At 45.6% G+C, this 9,985-nt stretch overlaps 1 pseudogene; it reads left to right on the plus strand.

The window, feature by feature from the left end:
* Positions 1-8,118: 8,118 nt before the first annotated feature.
* LOC137771558 (glutamate dehydrogenase 1, mitochondrial-like) lies at positions 8,119-9,611 on the plus strand (annotated as a pseudogene).
* The last annotated feature ends 374 nt before the right edge of the window (positions 9,612-9,985 follow it).

Below are 9,985 nucleotides of genomic sequence, written 5' to 3' on the forward strand. Positions count from 1 at the left end.
CAGTCATTCGTCTTGTATTATTTACTATAAACTGTATGTATACATATTACACTCCCAGGAAAACATAAACCACCTTTTAAAATTCACTTTGTTTTGTTCACTGGATGTTATGGACTGAATGTTTCTGTCCCCCCAAATTCATATGTTGAAAGCCTAACCCCTAATGTGATGGTATTAGGGGCAACTAAGTCATGAGGGTTTAGTGCCCTTATAAAAGAGACCCCAGAGAGCTCTCTAGCCCTCTTTCTACCATGTGAGGATGCAGTGAGAAGAAGGCAGTCTGCAACTCGGTGCTCTCAAGAACCAAACTGTGCTGGCATGCTGATCTCGGACTTCCACGCTCCAGAACTGTGAGAAATAAACGTTTATTGTTTAAGCCACCCAGTCTACGGTACTTTGTTATAGCAGCCCAAGCTGACTAAAACACTGAAGTATTGCCGGCACCTGGAGAATGTACCAGGCACTCAAAAAATATTTGTCAGATGAATGAATGAAAACTTGAAAAGTGCTTAAGAAATGTTTGTTGATTGGTTGATTGACCTGGATTGGACAGATGATTAACCAGGGCAGAGATTAAATAGCAGAGAAGGACAGGATATCATTCTTAAAAATCAAACAGTCCTCCAGATCCTTGGGTCTGATCCAGATTTGTGGAAGGAGAAGGAAGAGGTGGGCTGTCAGCAAAGTCTCCAAGTCTCAGGGGAGTAAGATTACGTAGGGAGCTCTGACTCATCTCAGGAAATCATCAGCAACACTTCAACACTCCCTAAAAACAGCAGCCCCCAGATGAAGCTTTGAGGCAGTTTTGGATCCTCTCTTGTCTTTCCCCCTTTGACATGAGGGAGCGCAGGTTGCAGCATGACTGCTCAGCCTCCCAGGTGCTGTGGTTATTTAGTATTCTGGATATGGCGGGGGCATCCTGCTGTGTCAGTCACCCACATATTCCCATTCCTTCTGAGCCCAGGAAACTAGTAGAGGCAGGAAAAATGGAGGCAGAAAACATAGGATTCAAAGAGTGACAAACTCTGATGTCTTAACTGAATCTATTCTCTCCACCCACCTCTCCCCTCCCCAGTCTTACTCCTCCTATTTAGTTACGGCTCCACCATATCTTCTCAGCCCCAAATGCTACCTTCCATTCCTTCCTCATTCTCATTTTCAATATCCCGGTGGCCAAAAAATGCTGTCAATTCTACTCTGAAATGTCTCTCAAATCTGACCTCCCCTTTGCAGGCTTGCAGCTTCTACCCTTTAGCAAGTTCTTATCCTCTCTCACCCAAATTATTGCAATAGCTTCCTGTTGTTCTGCCTGCCTCAAATCTCTCCCCCTTCTCCAGAGCAACCTTCACGTTGCCACCAGTAAAATCACACAGGATCTGAGCATGTCATTCTGTGTTTGAAATAGTCAATGGTTCCTTACTGCCTGCAGAATAAAATCTAAAACTCTTGATCTAGCAAAGTCTTCCTTATCAAACCATCACTCACCTTTGCTCTGCCCGTCCTCATAGCATTTCTATTCTGCCCCATTCCTGAACTTTCTCCACCTTAAGCTTTCTACAGCCAAAATTTTAGTTATCTTTCAAAAACTAATTCAGGCTTTACCTTCCCTGGAAATCCTCCATTTTAATGAGTGAAAACCTAGGAGCATTCAGAAATCACTCTATATGGAGCAGTAGGCAAAATTCAAAAGCATCTTGGAGGCAAAAGATGGATTTGAGGAGTAAAGGATAGTTCAATCACTGTGTGATCATGGTCAAGTGTCAAAAGCCGGACCTGGGGATGTTGAGAAAGTCCAAAGGATAAACCAAGTTCATTGCTAGTTGGGAGATCTAAGAGATAGGACCTAGCATTTGTTGAAGGCCAACAAGATGTATGTTCTACATTAAGCACATGTGCATATATTATCTTGATTAATCCTTCCAACAACCCTGTGAGCTAAGTGTTATTGTCACTATTTTATTAGATGAGGAAATTCAGGCTCAGAGAGCTCTCATAGGTTCAATGTCACATAATGAGCGATTAGCAAAACTAGAATAGTAACTTATATCTGTTCAACTCTCAACTTAGTGCTCTCCCCACCTACCATGCACCCACAGTAAAGTGGAGCAAATCGCAGAGTCAGAATACCAAGCAGGTACAGGGTCGGAAAGCAGCAAAGGACAACAGGATCACAGGCTGACTTCTCAACATGGCATGAGGGTAGGGCTTGCTCCCAGTGGACAGCATCATGCTGAGTTCCTTTTAAGGGGCTGTCTTAAGGACAATTTTTGGAACTTGATATCTTCCCTAATTCCCACATCTCCTTCTCCCACCCACCCTCCACCCAAATTAGTGTCATGCCTTCCTCTGAGCTCCCATATTCCTGGTTTTGACACGTAATATGCCTTACGTATAAGACATAATAATAATAGACACCCCAAAACTTAGTGTCTTAAAACAAGAGCAACCATTTTTTTTGGCTCATGACTCTGTAATTTATGCAGGTCAGCAGGGACAACTTGTCTCTGCTACCATAGTGTTGCCTGGGCAGCTTGACTGGGAGTAGAGGATCTACAACAGTTTTGCTCACGTCTCACTGCCGAGCTGGGGCAACTGGAATGGAATGGCTTGGGGCTGGCAGGGTCTGTCTCAAGCAGAGTGACTGGACTTCTTTACATGGAGGCTGGCTTTAAAGAGAAAAAAAAAAAACAAACAGAAGCTCCAAGACCTCTTAAGTCTTACACCCAGAAAGTCATACAATGTCACTTCTGCCAGAATCTATTGGTCAAAGCAAGTGATGAAACCAGACCAGAATTCAGGGGAGGGGGAAAAAATCCATCTCCCGATGGGAGGGGTATCAAAGTCACATTCCAAAGAACAGGAAGGACTGGAGGATTTTTCTGGTCATCTCTGGGGATAATTTACCACAGCGATTTTTATGTCCGTCTGTTTTCTCCAATAGATTATCTTCCTAAGGTCAAATCCTTGTTTGTATTAAATTTACGTTTCTCACAGTGCCTAGCATAGTAATAGCTAGTGCATAGAAAATACACTAACTGGAAATGAAATTTCCATTCCCCCAATAAGAATTTTACTTTAGTTTTGTCCCTTGCATTCTAAAAATTAAAATGCCAGAGCTGGTAGGAAATTAAATCATCTAGTCCCATACCCCTCATCAATAAATGTGGAGAAATTGGGGCCAGACGGGTGAAGCAACTTGACCAAGAACTCATAGCTGGAGTTGGACCCTAACACTCCCTCACCTCACAATTATGCCATGTTTCCTACCACATGTGCACTGAGCCAAAATTCCAATATGAAGAAAGGGTGACGGAGAGGGAGTAAAGCAGAGGGGTCGTGGAGTCAAATTCTCAGAACGAACCTTGAATCAGAGGACACCAGTCAGCAGAAAGTGGGCAGGCTTGACCTCTCAGGCTGAGTATGTTTTGTTTGGTTCACATAGCGTTTTTTTAAAAAAATTTGAAGAAGTTGCCGACATCAAAAAAAAAAAAAGTTCATATCGAAATCCAGATTATCAGCTTCTCTTGAAAACAGCTGGGCCATCTAGCCACACTGGGCTTGCCTTCAAGCCTGACAACCATCGGCTGGAGCCATGCACTGTGATTTCCAGAGTCCTTGGTTTGGGGGAAGCTCAGCCTTCTTCCCTTATTTGTGTTAGCTGCTTGGCCAACATGTAGGCATGTGAGAGTGTGACTCCTGCCTTAAATGAAGGCATTGGAAAATTACACAGACATCTTTTTGTGTGGCAACTATCTGCCTGCATGTTCCATCTCCCTACAAAGTATAAGCTCCCTAAGAGCACTTGCCATGTCTTAGAAAACTTGGAAAGAAGTAATATTTGTTTAGCATTTTATATCTCCCAAATAGCATTTCTGTACATGATCACATAGAATACTCAGTAACTTAGTGATGTAGGTCTTATTGTAACTGAAAGTGGGGTCCGGCTGCTTGCTGCTCAAGAGCCATTCAAGAGGCAAGGTTGGTGGAAAGGAAAGTTTGCTTTATTTCAGAGGCCGGCAACTGGCGGGAGGGCAGACGCCTGTCCAAGGTCGGACCCCCCCCAACCCCCCATTGACAATCAGGGAGCAAGAGCTTTTATAGATGGCGGGAGGGGGCTACATCAGAAACAGCACAGTCAGCTCTGACAGTCATCTTGAAATTGGTCATCGGTGGTCTGACCAGTGTCATCTTGATTGTTTTAAGTACAATTAATCTGCAGTTCCAGGGTCGGTTTGTTCCCACTTCCTTGAGGCCAGTTCTTGGAATTGTGGCAGCTTATGTCATGGCTACAGTCTGGTCATCATGTAGTAACTTCTTCCACCTGATGGGGTTTCAGTATCTATAAGACAGCTCACAGGATGTGGCTCAGAATCTTATCTACAGCCCTTGAGGAGGAACTAAATGTCCTTGACTTTGCTTACTGACTAAACTATTATTATTTGGTCTCCTTTGACTGTTTTCCTTTGTTTCTGCATTTTCTCACTTCTCCGATTAAACTTATTCTTTGGCTAAAGTTTTTCTGCAGACAAAAGGCAGCCTGAGGACATGGTGGGGATGGACCACAGAGTCCTGCTCCATTTCATTATTAATCTAATAATGAATCTAATTTACTTTAAACAAAATTTTTCCTATCAGAGGAGAAAACAGAATCAGAAAGGCTATGATTTGCCAAAGATCAGCCAGCCACTGAATGTGGAGCTGGGTGTGGAGGGCTCCCGCTGTTTGGGGCTGCCCAGTATCTGTTTTCCTTTCTTCTGGATGTAACAACTTAATTTTCCTTTGGGGAACTATTCCTTTTCCTCACAGCCCTTGAGTTTGGGTGAGGCTGACCCCATGGGAGTGCAACTAAGTCCTGTCCAATAAGAGTTCCGATTATCCCTAACCTCAGTGATTGGTTTAATAGTAATCTTTTTAAAATTTATTTTATTTATTTATTTTTATATTTATTTTTGGCTGTGTTGGGTCTTCGTTTCTGTGCGAGGGCTTTCTCTAGTTGCAACGAACGGGGGCCACTCTTAATCGCGGTGCGCGGGCCTCTTCACCATCGCGGCCTCTCTTGTTGCGGAGCACAGGCTCCAGACGCGCAGGCTCAGCAGTTGTGGCTCACGGGCCCAGTTGCTCCACGGCACGTGGGATCCTCCCAGACCAGGGCTCGAACCCGTGTCCCCTGCATTGGCAGGCGGATGCTCAACCACTGCGCCACCAGGGAAGCCCCTCAGTGATTGGTTTAGATGTGAACATGTGACCCAAGCTGGGCCAATCAGAGCTAAGCAGTACCAGTCCCAGGACTTTTGCTGGAACTCTTTTTTCTTGCGTTACGTTGATTGCTCCCAGTTAAGACCAGCCTCCCCTTTCTTCAGACTTCTGTGGGCAAGTGACATGGGAGTCCTAGGAGCTCCCCAGCTCTGCAAAACACCACCCCACTCCTGCCCTCCAGAACACCACTGACAGGCGTAAAATGGGCTCTGAACTCCGCCTGCTCCTAGAAGAATCCTCTTGCTTCTCGCCTCCCTCCCTTTCAATCCTCACTGACCCACCACCACTCTCTGCCTTGAGACCACCAACACTTACCTCAACATACTCATTATCTGCTTATATCAGTCTCCCCAAAAGTGCAGGACACCCAGGTCATCCCGTATTCCCAGGATGCTAATCTTCATACTGCTTTATGAGCAATGAGGCGCACACACCCCCACCACCACCCCCCGCAGTTCCTTTCCCTGTGTTTTTAGTTTCCATAAAATTTGCATTCTGAACATCCACAGTTACTTATTTTTTTTCTTCCCCAACTTTATAAAGATGTAATGGACTCATAACAATGTGTAAGTTTAAAGTGCACACAGTGTTTATTTGATACACACATATTGCAAAATGATTACCACCATAGCTTAGCTAACACCTGCATCACATCCCATAATTACCATTTCTTTTTTGTGGTGAGACTAAGATTTACTCTTAGAGAAGTTACTTGTTTCTTTTATGTCTGTTTCTCCCCGCTAGAATGCAAGCCTTATGAGGAAAGGGACCATTCCTGTTTGATACACTGCCATGTATTCCCAGTACTTAGAACAGTGTGTAGGCTAAGGGGGGTTTGGTAATATTGAATTAATGAATAAATATGCCCAGCCTGTTTTGATGGGGATAAGCCCACTTGAGAAAGAAAGCAATAGAGAAGAAAGCAGATGGATGAAGAGGGAAGAAAAATATTCCTGCATTTTAAAAACCTTGTCTTAGCTTGGGCTGCTATAACAAAACACTATAGACTGGGTGGCTTAAACCACAGAAATCTCTTTTCTCACAGTTCTTGAGGCTGAAAGTCCAAGATCAGGTACCAGCATGGTTGAGCTCTGGTAAGGCTCTCCTCCTGGCTTGCAGATGGCCTCCTTTTCGCTGTGTCCTCACAGGGCCTCTCCTCGATGTGTAAGTGTGTGTGTGTGTGTGTGTGTGTGTGTGTGTGTGTGTGTGTAGAGTGCTCTCTCCTCCTCTTCTTAGAAAGCCGCCAATCCTATCAGATTAGGTCTCCACCCTTACGAGCTCATTTAACCCTAAGTACCTCCTAACAGTCCCATTTCCAAATACAGTCACATTGGGTATTAGGGCTTCACTGTATGAATTTTGGGAAGGACACAATTCAGTCCATAGCACCCTGACCCCAGATGTGCCTTAAACTTTTCAGTGACGTGAAGCAATAATTTCTTCTGTTTATTTTCTGCCTTAAACCAGATTGAGTTTGGTTTCTTAAAAACCAAATTTAAAAGAAGCCTAACCACTCCCCAACAAAAAAAACAAACAACCCAATTTTAAAAATGGGCTAAGGGTGGTCCAGTGGGTAAGACTCTGCACTCCCAATGCAGGGGGCCCAGGTTCGATCCCTGGTCAGGGAACTAAATCCTGCATGCATGCTGCAACTGAGTCCGCATACCACAACTAAGAAGTCCACATGCTGCAACTAAAAGATCCCACATGCTGCAACTAAGACCCGGCACAGCCTAAAATAAATAAATAAATAAATAATTTTAAAAATGTTTTTAAAAAATGGGCTAAGGATGGAAGAGACAGTTCTCCAAAGAAGATATACAAATGGCCAATAAGCACACAGCATGACTCGTCATGGAGAAATGCAAATCAAAACCGCAGTGAGATACTACTTCATTTCTATTAGGATGGCTAATATCCACACCAAAAAATGTTTTCATTGTAGTAACATTGTAACATTGTTGACCAGGTTGTATAGAAATGGGAACACTTGTGCATTGCTGGTGGGAATATAAAATAGGGCAGCTGCTGTGAAAACGGTATGATAATTCCTCAAAAAGTTAAACACAGAATTACCATATAATCCAGCCGTTCCACTTCCAGGTGTATAGCCAAAAGAAATGAAAGCAGGACCCCAAATGGATATTTGTACACCAATGTCCATATCAGCATTATTCGCAATAGCCAAAAGGTGAAAGTAATCCACGTGTCCATTAACAGATGAATGGATAGGGACTTCCCTGGCGGTCCAGTGATTAGGACTCAGTGCTTTCACTGCGGTGGCCCCGGGTTCAATCCCTGGTTGGGAAACTAAAATTCTGCAAGCTGCGCGGCTTGGCCAAAATAACCCCAAACAAATGAATAAATAAACAAAATGTATATACATATGATGAAACATTTTTCAGCCTTAAAAAAGACGGAGCTCCCTCTGTCCGTCCCTGGGCCTGGGAGAGCGCATCTCCTCCGCGGCCTTCGTCCCGCGGCCACGTACCGGTGCCCGGGCGAAGCGCTGCGGCTGTCCCGCGTCGGGCCCGCAGCCCTAGGCTCGGCGGCGGCCCACTCGGCCGCACTGCTGGGCCGGGCCCACGGGCAGCCCGCCGCCGCCGCCCCTGCAGCCGGGGCTCGCGCCGTCCGGCCGGCGACACTACAGCAAGGCGGCGGCCGACCGCGAGGACGACCCCAACTTCTTCAACACGGTGGACGGCTTCTTCGACCGCGGCGCCAGCATCGTGGCGGACAAGCTGGTGGAGGACCTCAAGACCCGGGAGAGCGAGGAGCAGAAGCGGAACCGGGTGCGTGGCGTCCTGCGGGTCATCAAGCCCTGCAACCACGTGCTGCGCCTGTCCTTCCGCATCCGGCGCGACGGCGGCTCCTGGGAGGTCATCGAGGGCTACCGGGCCCAGCACAGCCTGCACCGCACGCCCTGCAAGGGAGGTATCCGTTACAGCACTGATGTAAGTGTAGATGAAGTAAAAGCTCTGGCTTCTCTGATGGCATGTAAGTGTGCAGTGGTCGATGTGCCATTTGGGGGTGCCAAAGCTCGTGTTAAGATCAATCCCAAGAACTATACCGATAATGAATTGGAAAACGTCACAAGGAGGTTCACCCATGGAGCTGGCAAAGAAGGGCTTTATTGGTCCTGGCATTGATGTTCCTGCCCCAGACATGAGCACGGGCGAGCAGGAGATGTCCTGGATTGCTGACACCTATGCTAGCACCATAGGGCACTATGATATTAATGCCCATGCCTGTGTTACCGGTAAGCCCATCAGACAGGGTGGAATCCACGGACGGATCTCTGCTGCTGGCCGGGGAGTTTTCCATGGGATTGAAAACTTCATCGATGAAGCTTCTTACATGAGTATTTTAGGAATGACACCAGGATTTGGAGATAAAACATTTGTTGTTTAGGGATTTGGTAATGTGGGCCTGCACTCTATGAGATATTTACATCATTTTGGTGCTAAGTGTGTTGGTGTTGGTGAATCTGATGGGAGCATATGGAATCCAGATGGTACTGACCCAAAGAAAATGGAAGACTTCACATTGCAACATGGAACCATCCTGGGCTTCCCCAAAGCAAAGATCTACAAAAGGAGCGTCTTGGAGGCAGACTGTGACATATTGATCCTTGCCAATGTCAGCGAGAAGCAGCTGACCAAGTCCAGTGCACCCAGAGTCAAAGCCAAGATCATTGCTGAAGGTGCCAATGGACTGACAACTCCAGAAGCTGGTAAGATTTTCCTAGAGAGGAACGTCATGGTTATTCCAGATCTCTACTTGAATGCTGGAGGAGTGACAGTATCTTACTTTGAGTGGCTGAAGAATCTAAATCATGTCAGCTCTGGCCGTTTGACCTTCAAATATGAATGGGATTCTAACCACCGCTTCCTCATGTCTGTTCAAGAGAGTTTGGGAAGGAAATTTGGAAAGCATGGTGGAACTATTCCCATTGTACCCACAGCAGAGTTCCAAGACAGGATATCGGGTGCCTCTGAGAAAGGCGTCGTGCACTCTGGCTTAGCTTACACCATGGAGCGCTCTGCCAGGCAAATTATGCGCACAGCCATGAGGTATAACCTAGGATTGGAGCCGAGAACAGCTGCCTATGTCAACGCCATCGAGAAAGTCTTCAAGGTGTACAATGAAGCTGGTGTGACCTTCACATAGACCGGACCGGACTGCAGCTGACTTCTTCACTACCCTCTTCACCTCTTCATCTGCAGACCTATCACAAGTTTACATGTAACCACAGAAATCTCTCTCTCATGACTTAATAGATAATGGACACCATTCTCAACAAGTCAATCCAAATCAGCCCCTTAAGAAAAAAAGTTAGGGGATCATATATAAGCTAATAAGTAATAGTAGAAATTAGCTATGTCAGAGAGCCATTTGGGCATTTTACCTTTAAATAAAGTCTTTTGCCTCTGCCTGTGCTGCCTTGCTCCATGGCTGTTTCCCAGCGCAGTCAGCTGTAGCCCTGGGAAAGCTCCTTTTGTCCAAGAGCAGTCAGTCACTTGCCATTTCAGCTCTGGACAGATCTATCAGGTGCTTTGACACATTTAAGAAGCAGGTATATGGCATTTTCAGGAGGTAGCATGGTCCTCAAGTGAGTTATTGGTATTTTACCTCAGCAAAATAACTCAATTTTACAGGTTACAAACAAAAATACCTTTCTCTTTATGCATTTTATTCTTTCAGAATAAAATCAGTACATGCTGCTGTA

Source organism: Eschrichtius robustus, chromosome 11 (assembly GCF_028021215.1).
Source record: "Eschrichtius robustus isolate mEscRob2 chromosome 11, mEscRob2.pri, whole genome shotgun sequence".
Lineage (NCBI taxonomy): Eukaryota > Metazoa > Chordata > Mammalia > Artiodactyla > Eschrichtiidae > Eschrichtius > Eschrichtius robustus.